The sequence below is a fragment of the Leguminivora glycinivorella genome, chromosome 5 (genome assembly GCF_023078275.1).
Source record: "Leguminivora glycinivorella isolate SPB_JAAS2020 chromosome 5, LegGlyc_1.1, whole genome shotgun sequence".
Taxonomy (NCBI): Eukaryota; Metazoa; Arthropoda; class Insecta; order Lepidoptera; family Tortricidae; genus Leguminivora; species Leguminivora glycinivorella.
The window spans coordinates 17,627,748-17,644,452 of record NC_062975.1 but is presented as its reverse complement, the minus strand read 5'-3'; the positions used below and the strand labels follow the sequence as shown (position 1 = coordinate 17,644,452).

The following is a 16,705-nucleotide window of genomic DNA, read 5'->3' as shown; positions in this document are numbered from 1 at the left end:
AGAATAGAGTGTTAAAATATTTTTATTTTACAAATAACTGAACAAATAAACCAATCATTTTCACAATAAAAATATTTGAATCGAAAATTAGTACCAAGAAATGTTTTTGTAACGACAAAATATTGTTTAGTCTCAAGAATAGGTACTTATTTTTCCCACAAACAAAGCTACGTAGTAGGTAAATAGTTATATACTTATACTAGGTTACAGATGATATATCTTACCATTAAAATAATGAAGGATTTGGCCCCGTAGCCGAATGGTATTTCTCCGACGCGAAACGAAAACGAAACGCCGCGAACGATAGTCTGGCTCTGTCGCGCCAATACGCAAGAGCGATAGAGCGATATCTACTAGCGTTTCGTTTCGTGAGCGTTTCGTGAGCATTTGTGATATTCGGCTACGCACTCAGGCGTCCTTCTCGGCGTTAGCAATCAACGATGGTCATCTCGGGAAGGCTTAGGCAGCATAATCGGCTTACTCTGAAGGAGCATTGGTACACGCTTACTCAAGGCGCATCAAAGAAGATATACTTTGAGGTCTATGAGGCTTATACTGATTGTAATAACAGCTCATATCATACGATTTTTTTTAATAAATTTAATTCCTGTTTTGCCCCTGCCAGCCGGGCTATTATTTACCTATTTCTGAGGGGGTTTGCCCTTTAAGCGCAGATTGTTATTTGCATTAAACACGATCCTGATGTTTACTTATTTGGCACATAATAATATAATCGTATGTATCGCACGAACAATAAGTTAACAAAGTCAATTTTTAACCCCCGACGGAAAAACGACGGGGTGTTATAAGTTTGACGTGTCTGTCTGTCTGTCTGTCTGTGTGTCTGTCTGTGGCATCGTAGCTCCCGAACGGATGAACCGATTTAGATTTCGTTTTTTTGTTTGAAAGCTGAGGTAGTCGGGAGTGTTCTTAGCCATGTTTCATGAAAATCGGTCCACTATGTCGCGGTCGGGGGTTTTTTCAAAATTTTAATTTTACGGTTATTAGAAAATTGGCAGGTATATAATTATTTTTATCATCGTGAATACACAGTAACGTATTCTACTCGTCTAACTTTAAAATCATGCTAGGGGTTCAGATTAAAAACATCACATTACATTTCGTTTTATCTAAATAACAGGTAATTTAAGTTTGAAAAACGCGATAAAGTGCATTCAAAATTACGTTCCATTTTAGATTGAATTTTGTACTATATTAGTTTATATACATATTGTTTAAACATGATCGGTCTGCGGTTCAAAGGCTTATAATTTCAGCCTACGCCGCTCTAGTTATCAGTTTTGGTCTTATTAGAAGGTAATTTAAGTTGTTTTTCTACCCCTAATATAAAAAAAAAAAAAAAAAAAAACATTTATTTCGGACCACAAAATCCATACAAGGTTAATACTTACACCTAATACTACCACTATGTTAATTTCCTTAGTGCCTAATTACTATATACTATTTTTCAAAATTGGCTAGGGAGAGGTGCAGGTTCGACCAGTGTTGCATATAGCGACTATCAAGCTGGTCCGCTATCGCACCCAGGATACCGTTGCTGCTGCCAAACACTCTGCTACGCGTTGCTGCGGCACGCTTTCTTAATGTGGCATAGAAACCGTCTACTTGAGCGTCCGCAAACATACCCGACGCGCTACAGAAGCGTGGCAGCCGCAACAGCACTCTGAAGGCGTTGTTATACTGGACCCGTAGAGCACTGATCGAGCTTTGCGAATAGTTAGCCCATAGGCTGCAAGTATACAGAGAAGTACAATAGGCTCTAAAAAGCGTTATTTTCACCTGCGCTGTGCATCCTCTGAACCTATGTGCCATCATATTCGCCCTTATCGCCAGCGCCCTACGCTCCCTATCTATGTCTGCGTCATCACGCAGATTTTCATACCCCTTTCTCAACCCTAGTCAACCTTCACTACTGACCCAATAAATCATTGACCCGCGGAGCCTATTACAAAACCTATTTCACGTTAAACGAAAAAGTACTTGCGAACTGACTATAATTACTTTTTTTATTTGAGATATTTGCAAAGTTCATCCTCTTTAAGAGATTTAATCAATCAAGATTTAAAAAATTTAGAATTCAATTATGCACCTTTTCTTTCAATATTACCAAGTATTCGTTGTTTGAATAGAATTTAGCTTGGTCTTTTAATATATGTATCATATTATTTCATTATAAAGCGATTGTGTTTAAAGTTACTTTTGTTTTTCTTTTTATCAATCAGCATTTAATAACTGTACCATGGTTGGAAAAAACAAAACAATATTGTTTCATTGATAGAATTCATAGTCCTCAAAAAATTTACATGAATCAACCCACAGTTTTAGTTTCAACGCCAGTTTTAGCATTCAAGGGGTTGGAAAAAAAAAAAGGAAATTTTGGTATGGCAATGGTTGGTTGAACACGCACACACAGTGAAATAATAAAACCCCACAGTCGATTTCTGCGACACCCTCGGGAAGAAAGGGATGGTGAAATTCTTAACTCGTCACGGGGTCAAACAAATACATAACACACAACTAATATCATATTTTTCCATCCTCTAAATGTACCTGGCAAACAATACCTGGAAATCATATTGAACTTGACCGACGCTTATATTAACAACGCTCACTTCGACTGAAAAAGCATTTTTGTTCGGAATCAAAACGTTAGCTTTTACTCCAAATTTACATACTTAGCAGCCGCGTAGGCTGCTGATTATAACAGATTAAAATTAACAAACTTTATTTCACGTCAGGGAAAGCGCCGCATAAAATCCTAACCTTAAAATATAAATGATGTAACTGACCTCTCTTGATAAAACTAAACTCTACTCTATTACGCCTAACGCCTAAAATTCAAACCCTAGTTTGAGAAGAATTTTAGACTGAACATGCTATAACTATGAGGTGAAATGGCAAAGTGTAGTGCGCACTCATAGGCGAGGTGAATGGGTCTCGACGGACGGTGCGCAAAAAGCAGCGCAGCGTAGCTGATATGTAGTAGGTACGTTGCTCAGTCTTATGGGCGTGTACTGTACGTGACATATTCGTAATAATCTTGGGACTGAAGTAAAATTGTGTGTTTTACTTATATTCTATTGAAAGGCATTACACATTTTTTACGTAAAAGAAAAACATGGCTAGATACTGTGGCTAAACGAATTGAGTTACCGAAAAATAGTATGACACACCTTGGCGAGTAAATAAGACAGCCTTACATTACATGTTCGTTGACCTCGGCTCTTAGTACTTTACTGACCTAGGTATGTAATCTACTATTTCTTTATTTAGTGCGCTAACGGTTCTTTTGACTCGTCTCACACAATTTATATTAATGTCTGCATTTTGCGTTAAAGTTTTCACTTAATTAGTCGAGGGTTTGGTCCTAAGTGATTATATTTTACATAACTCGCTTACAACGTAATTAAAACCAAAAGATGAAATTTTATTATTTCGTAGAGAATTTCTTATTAAAATTTAATTAGATACTTAGATAGAAAGATATTTCATATCATCGGCATGCTTAATTGAAGTCTGTTTTAATGCATGATCTTCAAATATGTGAACCCAATTTTACATATTAATTCATTTATTATATAATAAGCAACCAATGTACCTATGAGATATGTCTTTGTATTTATTATCCACATGTAGTTGTAAATTGTGGCGTAGGCGAGAGACTGGCAACCTGTCACTGCAATGTCACACTTTCATTTGCTTTCAACCCCTTATTTGCCAAGAGTGACACTGAAACTTAAGTAGTTTCATGTGCTTTGCCCTACCTCTTCATGGGATACAGGCGTGATTGTATGTATGTATGTATGTAGTTACAGTACAGTGATGTATCAGGCGTAGGTATGGCATAATGGCGTTGGGTATAAAAAGTAGGTGTACACAGCCGTTCATCCGTTTGGGAGCTATACAGGCAGAAAGAAATGTCAAACTTATATTCTTGTGTCGGGGGTTAAAAAACACACGCTCTATACTTATACAATGTATAAAATGGGTACAAAGATTAACTACTTTTTATACTATTGTATAGATTAAAAACACAAAATTTACCTATAAAATGATTCTCCAAATGGCATGAAATAGGAGATAAGGTGAGGAAATTGGATTGCCATTATCGAGTTTCACGCTAACTGGAACGAATGGCAGGAGCAGGCTGTGTAGCCAAGATGCCAATCGTTAACGCCGCAGCGAACGTTACAATGTCCCTTTGTCAGACCAATAAGGAGAGTCATACAAAGATATTACCATTTAATTTGCTACGTTGAATACCCATTTGCAAGTTTCTGTCACTTTTTAAAGTTTTTTTTTAATTTACAAAGAAGTGGTGGTGCCATGAGTTAGTAATTAACGAGTTAACACATTCAGTACAAGACTAAAAAAATGGTAATTTATCGGTCGTAATTTATAACCCGCCCGATTGTATGGGAGAACCCGCCCAGCGGGTTCTTGCTTGCCAAAATGTGTTAAGACGCAACAGGAGCGAAAAGGCTAAGATAGAAAGGAGACCCCCTTTCAATTTGGGAATTTTAGTTAAATATACTCGTGTTACTGACTAGATTAATAGAAAAAAATGTGTTTTAAGGACAGCTCAGGTAAAAGATATTGCGAAAAATCTTTTTTCTACTCCCGTACTGTTATTCGTGAGTTACAAGGTCGTGCATAGAACTTTAAAACCCTACATAAAAGATGTCAGGACAAGTCTATCTAGTCTATACCCTGAAAACATATTTTAGTAGCAGTAGTACGATATAGCTGTTACAGTTCAGTAAATACATTGCTACCAACTTAACAAACCAATTCGCAGAGTCGAGACTCCTTCGTTTTCTGCTGCGTTCATTGGCGACGCGTCGAATCGCATTCAAATGTATGAGAACTCGATTCAACTCAGCTCGATTCGTCTTAGTGGCCAGGCTTCAAAGAACCATACCATAGACAGTTTTATTTTCATGTTTGCACTCAAACTGCATATTCAAAATGGTAGGCGGTCCACCTAGATTTTAACTAACTGAAAGCTTCGCCTCAAATTGTTACCCACGCCACTCACCTTTTTTGACCTCTTTTAACCACCAGTTGCATAAAATACTATTAAATCGAGGTACGGCTCTCGACTATTTCCTTTTTGAAAACTTAACAAATCGGAACGAAATTTGAGAATCTGAATAACACTGAATTAATCTGTGTCAAATCGCTTAGTTTTTTTGGCTGATTGTTACGAATTTTGAACATCACACCTTTTTTGCGGCATAATCATTCGGCCACGGCCGTTTTTGGATAATTTTGATGGGCCCTAGCGCCTACAAAAATAAGAATCCATACTAATATTATAAATATCCATACTAATATAATAAATGGGAAAGTGTGTGTGTCTGACTGTCTGTTTGCTTGTCCGTCTTTCACGGCAAAACGGAGCGACGAATTGACGTGATTTTTTAAGTGGAGGTAGTTGAAGGGATCGAAAGCGACATAGGCTACACTTTTTGTCTCTTTCTGACGCGAGCGAAGCCGCGGGGAAAAGCTAGTATCCAATAAAGAAAAACTGTCCGATAAAAATAATACACAGATACAAATAATAATAATCTGTGGTGAAAAAATCATTGCTCTAGTTTGAAAAACCAGGCAGGAAATAGTCGAGAGCGTTTGTATGGAGAATTGACCGCTCCTGTTGCGTCATAATTGCAATTTTGATTTTAAAAATAAGTGCAGTATTTCATGTAAAAAATATTTCAAATTATATTTATGATACCGGTACAGTTGGCGTATTGGCTAAGCCCTCACCTCAACCTCTAGTTATGTCGTTATCCACGCGATAAAACTACTGTCCCGTTTTAAGAGGGCATTCAACGAAAACGTCGTAATAATGTAAAATTGATAGTTTTAGTCGGCAAAATGCTACACTTTCCGTCATCTAAAAGACTCATTAAGTTCAGGATTCGATTAGGACATCTTCTTAACTTACATGTTGTGAGACTGGATTTTTAAAAACTAACTCACTTAATTAATTATGATTTTTTTTCTGGTGCATGTTTAGGAAAACCCGCGAAAAGTGCTGACTTAGTCCGTCTAATTTGTAAAATTTGGATAGTTTTGAATGCTTCAAGTGGTAAATTTGTATTATGTATATCCTGTACTACAATCTTCTGAGACTACTTCTTTGTTATAAGGCTTTAGAATAGAGTAAATGAGGATATGATGAAACGGGGCCTTCCCACACCCGGCTCGGGAAAACTGGTGGGAAAGCCTCGATCATCTAAACAAATTTAGGGCTGCCATCTCGAATTTCGCCAAACCCGGACAAAGATTCAGAAAAACCCGGACATTTCGCGTAAATCGCATTTTTTCCCCGGACGAGTCCGAAAACAATATTTTTAAAAAACAAGACCTTTAATTTTCATCCATTTATTATTTTAATTTCACACAATAATTCAATATTAATATAGAAAATAGCTGCATGAATGCATCAAAAACCAAATTAGTTAGATTTGCTACACGAAACAGTAAAATAATACCATTAAATATAAAAACGGGTAATGAGCAGATTGAAGAAGTATCACATACGATTTTCCTAGGGATCAGTGGCGGCGCGTCCATAAAAGCTGATTCCCACCGGCTTGCCTGTTTTTGGACATTTGAGCAGAGTTGTAAAGGAAATATGTAAGCCAAATTAGCCCCGGCTTGCCTATGAATATGTTTGACGCGCCGCCACTGCTAGGGATTGATATTGATGAAATTTTGAATTGGAAACAACAAATAGATACAGTTTCCACAAAAATCAATAAATTTATCTATGCCATAAAAAAACTGAAGCGACTCACTTCAGATAAAACTGCGCTGCTTGTTTATCATAGCTACGTTGCTTCTGCACTTCGCTATGGAATAGTGTTATGGGGAAACGGCACAAACGTTAAGCAAGCTTTAATAGCACAAAAAAAATGTGTGCGGGCTATAGCGGGAGTCAAATGGTCAGAACCATGCAGACCGTTGTTTGAAAAGTATGGAATCCTAACAGTTCCGAGCTTATATATCCTTGAAATGTGTAAATTCGTCAAATGTAATTTAGAATTATTCGATAAGAAATGTAATACTGGGAAGCGAACAGTCACACATAAAGCTTTAGTAGTCCCAAATAGTAGACTAGAGATGAATAAGAAAAATTGCTACCACATGGCTGTTCGTATTTTCAATGCACTTCCTATGTCGTGGACTGAGTTGCCGAACCATAAATTTTTTTCTAAGCTAAAAAGCTATCTAGTAACCGAATGTTTTTATAACCTCGAGCCCCTCGAGGACTTCTTTCATGAAACACAATTTATTGATTAACACGCATGTATACTTACTCTGACTATTTTCGACATTAATTATTATGTAAATGAGCTGATGTAATATAGATTTATAATGATATGAGATATTAAATAATAAATAATAATGTAGTTCCTATATAATAATGTACCTGACTGTTTTTATTATTTAAGTTAAATTTTATTTAGTTATAAGAATAATTATGTATATTGTATACCGTAAAACGGTTGATTGTGACACAAGCTATAATTGTTTATTAATATTGTAACATCTGTAAACTGATTTGCACAATCTGACAATAAATGATTACTTACTTACTTAGAAAGAAGTCAAATTGTACATATCAAAACAATTTTTTATATTTTCTTGTTGAAAAAAAATATTTTGAAGGAAAATGTAAAAAATCCGCCGTATCTCTGAAGTTTACCAACGAGAAATGAAATCGTGTCCGTATCTGGAAACTTTTTTTTAATTGACAAAAAACTTTTCAGATTTCAACTTTCAATTTTACCACCCTTGCGGATGTATAAGGGCATTTTCGCGAGAAGAATCGCCAAAAAAAAGTTATATTTTTCCTACTCAAAATCACAAGCCCTTTCGATCTAGGATAAAAAACGAAAGACAAAAAAATGGTCCCAAAATTTTCTATTATTTTGCATACTTTCCACTTTGTAACCGCTGAACAAAGTGTTTGAAAAATAGTAACGAAGTGGAAAAAGGTTTCGAAGGACCTTGCTCGTGATTCTGAGAAGGAAAAACATTAAATTGACCTAATTTGAAAAAATAACTTTTTGAATATTTTTTCGCGAAAATGCCCGTATCGTATTTCAAAATTATACGAGATTTTACGTAAAACATTATCTTTCAAATAAAGTAAAAACTGACGAAATCATTATAAAGAAAATATCTCTGAAAAACGATCAAACTATACAGGTCGCGCAAATTAGTTAGCGAATTCACCGAGAAATGGCACTATGCACAATAATGCTCATTAATTTAATACCTATACTTCTAGTCAAGTCATTAGAGTTATATGAGATGAGATTATTTTAACCATTGAAAGTTTTTACGAATACGGAACCCTCGGTGGGCGAGTCCGATGCGCACTTGGCCGGTTTTTTATTTGTAAACAGATATTAGTTAATCAGTCAACTTAAATTCGTTGATAAATTTATTTAAGTATTTCTATTTAAATTCAATGAGGTGCTTCCTTAGTTCCTTACATGAAAAGTGTCCGGGTTTTCCCCGGACACTTCTTGACACCCCGCCCGGACGGACCCCGGACGGCCTCCAAACTAGGACAAATCCGGGGAAACCCGGACGGATGGCAGCCCTAATGAAAATCATGTATATTTCTATATTGGCAACAACCCTTGTTGACAGATGATTCTCATTGGATACAGAACTGTCATCCATATCGATTCAGTTGCTAGATCAATTAAAGTCCTTGCCATGCGCAAAAACTTATATTTGAGACAAACCTAAAAACGTCGTTGTACTAAAAATGTGCAATGTCACAATACCCCTCTCCCTGCTGTAGCGTTTTACCAAGGGTAAAACGCTCGCTGTCCTCAGCGACTACCTAACCATGTGTCACAAAAGCAAGGAAAACAAAAACAACACACCTCGACCATACAGAGTATGGGAGAAACACACAAAAGAAAACCCAGTGATTGCCGCAGGTATCGAGATAATTTCCAAGAAATCAATAAACCAAAAAAATTCACAAAACCAAAAATAATCTAAATGTCCAAAATATTCTCGAACCCGCGCAACACTACAAAATAAACTAGTGTGGTTCCCGAACCATAAAAAAAAATATAACCCACACTACAAAACCAACCAAACAGAAAACATTCCTTTGGCTTTACCAACACAACTTTTTAGTTGCGCTGGAAAAACCAAAACCAACAGCCAGGACCGATGTTCAGCACACCTAAACATTCTCCGCTAGACCGGGCAAAATAAAAATCCAAAAATGATTCCTACTTCCAAGTTTACTATCATAAACTTGAGAAGCTCATAATTTAATTTAAAATAAAATTCCAATCCGAGAATATAAATCCATAATCCAAAATCAAAATTCCCTGACGGTTCACCAACAAAAAAAACCATTCCTCCTAACACACGGTTGAATTGGCAACATTGTGCTGTTCCAACTCTTCCGTAAACAAACCAAAACAACATAACAAACCGTCACGGGGGCCTTCGAGTTGGTGGAACAAAAGACTCCCACCCAACTCTCCGGATCACAAAATCCTACACAACTCTGAGGTTGCAACATGCCCGAGACCTCCGCCGTTTGGTTGAGACTCACCAAAAAATATGTATCGCACGCCAGGCATGATTGGCGGCGATACCCCAAAAACCCGTGCGCCACCCCACCGCCTCCATGGCATGGGAAAAGCAGCACGGAACACAAAATGTACCCACCAGCGAGTACCCGATCGACACCACAAAAGGCAAGAACCCGGTACGGAGCGCATCCAAAAGGGGATGCAAGAAGTAGGCAGTGCGACCGCGCCCTGCCATACCTCACCACTCCTGGGTATGGACCTCATGTCGACCCCATATCGCGCCAACACGACGCTCGGGTGTGGTAAGCACCCGCAAAAAAAAACTCCATCCGAAAAAACAGGCCGTATCAAGGATCGCTCAAACTAAAAACAACGAGCCAGATTGTGTCGCCCCTTTCATACTTCACGCATTTCAGAGAACTGTTCCAGGAACCCTTTCATCCCTCACACAAAACAAAATAGTAGTGAAAACAGACTTTGCTGTTCACCACGTTCCATACATAAAGTCGTGATTGAATATTTTTACCACAATATTCAACACTTCAAACGAAACAACCGAAGAGTGACACGATACGGCGTAAGCGAGGGCGTTAACTTTGGCGGCAAGGTGAAAGCAAAAGAAAACCCGGACCTTGCGTCCAAAGAAAACCTCCACCTCAAACTTACCCAATAACAATCTTTAAATCCTTGAATACGCCACAAAACCAAATCCAAGTTTTCACAAAACCAAGCTAAAACAAGCGCCCTTAAATGAATCCGCACGTTGCGAGACATTTAAATTTAAAACTGGCGCTAAAACCACGTCGTAACTTTAAATAAATCTAAACATAAAACCGAGCGTTTATTTAACCGCTCAAGTTACGACAAACTTGGATCAAAAAACACGCATCCGAACGTACCCCTCGTTGAACTTATCTTGTCTGTGGTCTGTGCCTTAAAAAAAACTAAATGTCAACAAATATTTATCGTTACCTACAAAATTACTAATATCTTCCGTTTTTATTGTGCTACAAATTAATAAAACAACACTTAATTCAACTACAAAATCATGGAAGACTAACATGAGTGTGATAAACGTTCGATAATCTAAAGGAATGACTAAAATTTATTCAGAAATGCTAACTGGAATGCAAATAATTCTACTACTAACAGCAGGTAAATATCTCGAATAATAAGGAAAGGGAGTTGTCCTTTATCCTCCTCTTTTCCCTCACACTCCAAACTAAATGATAAACAGCACAAAATTTGTCTTCTAAACATTCTATTTAGCTAGCCAAACATGTATATTATTCTTACTAAATTCCATTTACTTTGTTACAGATTACTAGAAACTGTACTAAATCTTAAGAACCATATACCACAAAAGTTACTTGGCAGCAACAGCTTCAACTAGACCACAGACTACAGGAAATGTCTACAAAAGAAAACCAAAATATGAACATCAGAGGAACATGGGCACTGATAATGTGTTGAAAAGCATAACTCCTAACGGAAACCTTCCATTTGCATGGAGAACAACATAAACCACTTCGCCGGCAACCAACAACAATGCAGCTGCCGGACACACAAAACTCAAGCCGTTCCTGCACTTCCAACCATTACCGGTGTCGTCCCCGACTGAATTCACCTGTATAAGTTCAACGGGCACAAAAGTGAAATTGCCACTGTATAATAAGTTTAACTCAAAAGAAACTCAAATATGATGGCACCGACTTACAACTTGAAGTGATACTGTTGTGTTATAATTTATAATAAACAATGTTGAATTTAATTACTGTGTATTTACTAAATTTCTACTTTTCCTGCTCTGTGTAAGTCTCACTATATAACCTTAAATGAACAAGCAAACAAATGAGTTAATTGTTGTGTACCTCTTATGAACTCAAAGAAAAATAACCAAATACAACTAAATGAACATCAACGGTATGACCAAAATTTCAAATTTGTACATTTTCCAAGTTGCAGTCTAAACAAAGTTCAAAATTATCAAATACTGCCAAATGTATGTTCCAAAATTTACATAACTAATTTAATTTGCTTTCTAAACAAAATAGCACACCTATATTTTGAAATTTTATAGCTAAATGTTTTGTCACAACCCACTAACTTTTGAGTTTAAACTTTACACTTATTATACATCCAAAATACCTCGAAATTACATGGCAACTTCTACACAAACTTAAAACAACCCCCATGAACTTCCCCTTTACAAGATCATAAAAAGTCAATTACAGTACTTACAAAACTTTGCCCAAAATATTTGAACTCAAGTAGCCAAATTACTCAAAAATATACACAAAAAAGCTTAAATTCACAAAAGATATTCAAAATAACTTTGGCCTAAGCCCTAAAATACTATCTTTCAGGCATAAAAAGTTACAAAACGTTACACGCAGTTTGACACTTCAAAACTGGCTACTTCCTGTAAAAAAATGTCAGCACAATTTGTACCAACTGAAAATCTAAGCACTTATCTCTCAAATTTCACAATAATATCTTAATAAAGTGCAGCAAAACGGGCAAAAAACATTGTGAAGCAGCTAAAGCTCACCTCAATTTATAACAGTGTGTGCATAAGGCAAAACACAGCTCAATTATGGAACACTAAAACGTAAGTACTACAAAACTTTCATTATCACTATGTATGGCACTGAAAAAATAAATTCTTGAGGAAAATACCACCCTTAAATACAGAACAAAACGAAAAATGAGTTGGGTCCCTGTTCGGGCGCCATTGAAACGGGGCCTTCCCACACCCGGCTCGGGAAAACTGGTGGGAAAGCCTCGATCATCTAAACAAATCTAAAACTTAATACATGCAGACTCATTTCTGCAAAAAAAACTTAATAAAGAAACGAAACAAGGTGCTACTGGTGATTCTCCTCAAGGATTCAGGTTCTAAATGGAAATGGAATAAAACGGTTAGTTGTGACACACAGTTTTATTTCTCTAAATGGACACAATGCAAAGTACAACTTGTAAATCAGCAATAAAAGATTAAGCTTAGCACCTTAACTAAAATAACATTGCCAGACGATAGAGCTGGGCCGTGCAAATATGGTTCTGAGTGATTTACAAGCATTGCCTAAAACTGGTTAGTCCCTAAGTATCAGTGCCAACATACATGATAGAAACCAAATTTACCTAAACTTAGCATTTGCTTCCAGGTAAGAGAAATGCCACCAACCTTCAAGCCAGAAGTTACCGCTGCACATGCAAGCCATCCTTCAGTGAGCCGAAGTGGTCGCCCCAGGCGCAGTCATTCAAAAGAGCACCTCCGCAACCAAAGCTTCAGCCTGCGGCAAGCATCCTCTTCACCGAAACCCCCTTCGGGTGAAACATTCAATTTGAAGAAACTGAATGAAACTCAAATCTTGAGATCTTGAAAACAATTTTGAAGAGCTCGAAATTAAATCTGATAAATCCCAGTCAGCTGAAATAGAAAAGAAACCTTCATTAGACAATGGAAATGTGGCCTAACCTTATCATATGAATAATTAATATTCTGGATTGCTTACCAGCTGGAACTTGAGAAGCCTCATCATTCGCAGCTCTGACAAACCCTTCCTGCCACATAAACCATCAGGAGACTGGAAACAGAGACACATGGTCAAAACTTGACAAAGCCAAGATCACACAAAGAAGTTAACACAATATTATTCAACTGAACTCTACTCACAGTTCATGGTGAAAATACAATTCTGAGGACCCTTGAGGCCCTGCAGAAAAGGACTCTTGCTGCTCCATAATTTGGATTCCTGCTTCACATCATAGATGATCCGCGATATCATAAAGTAGCCACTGGAGGCCTACGACCTGTACCGGAGCCAGCTAACAAGTGTGGAGGAAATGATCTCAAAATCCTAACGACCTTGGGAGGCTTGGGGATACCAAATAGAACGACAACCTCAGCAATCGTTTGCTGTAATAAATTTCAAATGACTAAAATATCTAGTGTGTAAAATTCCACCTAATTTTCTAACCATGTTCTAGCAACTTCCTAACTTATTAAATCAAATTTTTATTGTAAATTCTAAATTAATTAATATCATGAAAATCATGTATATTTCTATATTGGCAACAACCCTTGTTGACAGATGATTCTCATTGGATACAGAACTATCATCCATATCGATTCAGTTGCTAGATCAATTAAAGTCCTTGCCATGCGCAAAAACTTATATTTGAGACAAACCTAAAAACGTCGTTGTACTAAAAATGTGCAATGTCACAATGATGAATCCAATTTGTTTCAGAAATCACCTCAGAATAAGTGTCAATTTCTTCGAAAACTTACGTGTTTTTGAAGTAGTTTTAATATAAAAATAATCTGCAACGCTTACTCAAACAGATTTTATGCAAAAGTTTTCTATTAATTGCAATTTAATATTTTTGACGATTTTTTAAAAATGCCTCCTTATTACCGGTTACGCGCGCTTGCGATGTCAGTACCGCGGCAGAGCTTGTAGAGGCAGGACGTATGTTAGTCCGCTCCGCACGCGGCTCGACGATCGCGAAGTTATTTTGTCATTGTGTGCGGCACCCGCCGTGTCCAAAACCGCACTTGTGTGCGTGTTTGGCTGTAGTGGCTGTACTGTTGCATGTATACTGCGACCGAAAACTTTGATCCTTGGGTTGACGACTTTGGTAACTAACTAATTAACTTGACTAATATTTTTAGTAAGTATTATTTATTATTGAATATCATTTTAGGTTACTGACTCGTCTCAACAAAATCTTTGACAATAGATGGTACTCAGGATCTGATGATGAAGTCAGATGGTAGTCATGAGTTCTCATCAACCAGGTCTTGAAACCATTTCGTGTTTGGACTCGTTTGATTCGCCTCAACAAGATCTTTGACAAGAGGTGATGGTACCCAGGATCTGATGATGAAGCCGGAAGGTAGTCATGAGTTCTCATCAACCAGGTCTTGAAACCATTTCGTGTTTGGGCTCGTTTGATTTACCTCAACAAGATCTTTGACAAGAGGTGATGGTACCCAGGGTCTGATGATGAAGCCGGAAGGTAGTCATGAGTTCTCATCAACCAGGTCTTGAAACCATTTCGTGTTTGGGCTCGTTTGATTTGCCTCAATAAGATCTTTGACAAGAGGTGATGGTACCCAGGATCTGATGATGAAGCCGGAAGGTAGTCATGAGTTCTCATCAACCAGGTCTTGAAACCATTTCGTGTTTGGGCTCGTTTGGTTCGTCTCAACAAGATCTTTGACAAGAGATGGTACCCAGGATCTGATGATGAAGCTGGAAGGTAGTCAAGAGTATTCCACGACCAGGTCTTGAAACCACTTCATGTTTGGGTTCGTTTGATTCGTCTCAACAAGATCTTTGACAAGAGATGGTAATCACTCTTTTATACTCTGGCGCATCCACTGTCTCAGTGTGTCAACAGTCAACTAAAGCAGGTAGGTGTAGCGTAGAGTTGTATTTCCTTACAAAAAACTAATACATAGATGTGGACCTTCCTGTGCTCCATGCAATTAAAACAACATAATATTTAAAAACCGGCCGAGAGCGTATCGGGTCGCGTTGGTAAATAGCCGCTCGGCTCTTCCGTAGTTTTCCATATTTTTCAAAAACTACAGAACCTATCAAGTTCAAAACAGTTTTCCTAGAAAGTTTATAAAGTTCTACTTTTGTAATTTTTAAATATTTTTTAAATATATGGTTAAAGAGTTAGAGGGGGGGGGACACACACTTTTTTTCCTTTAGGAGCGATTATTCCCGAAAATATTAATATTATCAAAAAACGATTTCAGTAATTCATTTTTAAATACCTATCCAACAATAAATCATACGTTAGGGTTGAAATGAAAAAAAAAATCACTCCCTACTTTACGTGTAGGGGGGGGTACCCTAATAAAACATTTTTCCACTTTTTATTTTTGCACTTTGTCGGCGTGACTGATATACATATTGGTACCAAATTTCAGCTCTCTAGTTCTAACGGTCACTGAGATTATCCGCGGACGGACGGACGGACGGAGGGACAGACAGATAGACATGGCGAAACTATAAGGGTTCCTAGTTGACTACGAAACCCTAAAAACACATTTTAAATATTAAAAAAAACTACTTAAAATTAAAGAAAACCGATCTTTGTTCCATTATATATATGTACCTAGAAAACATCATCATCTTCCTTGCGTTATCCCGGCATTTGCGCCTCATGGGAGCCTGCGGTCCACTTTGACAACTAATCCCAAGATTTGGCGTAGGCACTAGTTTTTACGAAAGCGACTGCCATCTGACCTTTCAACCCAAAGGGTAAACTAGACCTTATTGGAATAAGTCCGGTTTCCTCACGATGTTTTCCTTCACCGAAAAGAACCTAGAAAACATATCATATACAAAATGAAATAAAACTAAGAAAACGGATTATATTCATTATACGCGATATAATCTGATTCCATAAATTTATTTCATGAGTAACTATCGCGGTGACAGAAGACAATATTATATACACAATTTATTATATTCTAAAAGTTTTTAAATTTATTTCTTCCAAGGCTACACGTTTTTAATTTGTTCTTGATATGGTGGTGTTTTTACGCAAGTATCAATAATGGTTAGTCCGCAACGCTACTGACGGCGTGGCGGTACCGACCATGAATGCTATCCCTTTCGCTCTAGCCGCACGTAAGGTTGGTTCGAAGAGGATCGCACGCTATGTCTGTACCGCAGGCTACAATCGTTATGCTTCTGGTTATAGTGTGCGTCTGCACACAGGTGCACGCCAGCGCCGCCGGCGTCGAAATGCGAGCAAGCAGATTTTTTGAAAGCGCTCTTAATGAAGACGCATAATGTTTATTGGCTTATATTAGGCGCACTCCGCGATTCTTTCGCCGAGCTACAAGTACATAGTACATGCCAGGGGGCGCGATGGCGCGGCCCATTCATAGTTGACGACCTTCACGCGGCGCAATAGAACTCAATGTCGGCTGCTCGCGTGTGTCCGTTTCTTAATGTAGTAGGTAGGAATTATGAAAGGCTGTGAACGTCAAAGCAGTGAGTCTTCTGGACTTGTACTATTATAATTATGTCGCTTAACTTCAAACTCTGGTAAATCCATTCTGC

At 37.6% G+C, this 16,705-nt stretch overlaps 1 protein-coding gene and 1 long non-coding RNA gene across 2 annotated transcripts in view; one reads left to right on the top strand and one right to left on the bottom strand.

The window, feature by feature from the left end:
- LOC125226628 (QRFP-like peptide receptor) overlaps nucleotides 1–16,705 on the bottom strand; it is a 275,810-nt gene that overhangs the window by 34,640 nt on the left and 224,465 nt on the right. The window lies entirely within an intron of this gene.
- On the top strand, nucleotides 8,654–11,376 carry LOC125226629. The gene is made up of 2 exons (XR_007177095.1): nucleotides 8,654–10,763; nucleotides 10,929–11,376. It is a non-coding gene; the product is annotated as an uncharacterized LOC125226629 (long non-coding RNA).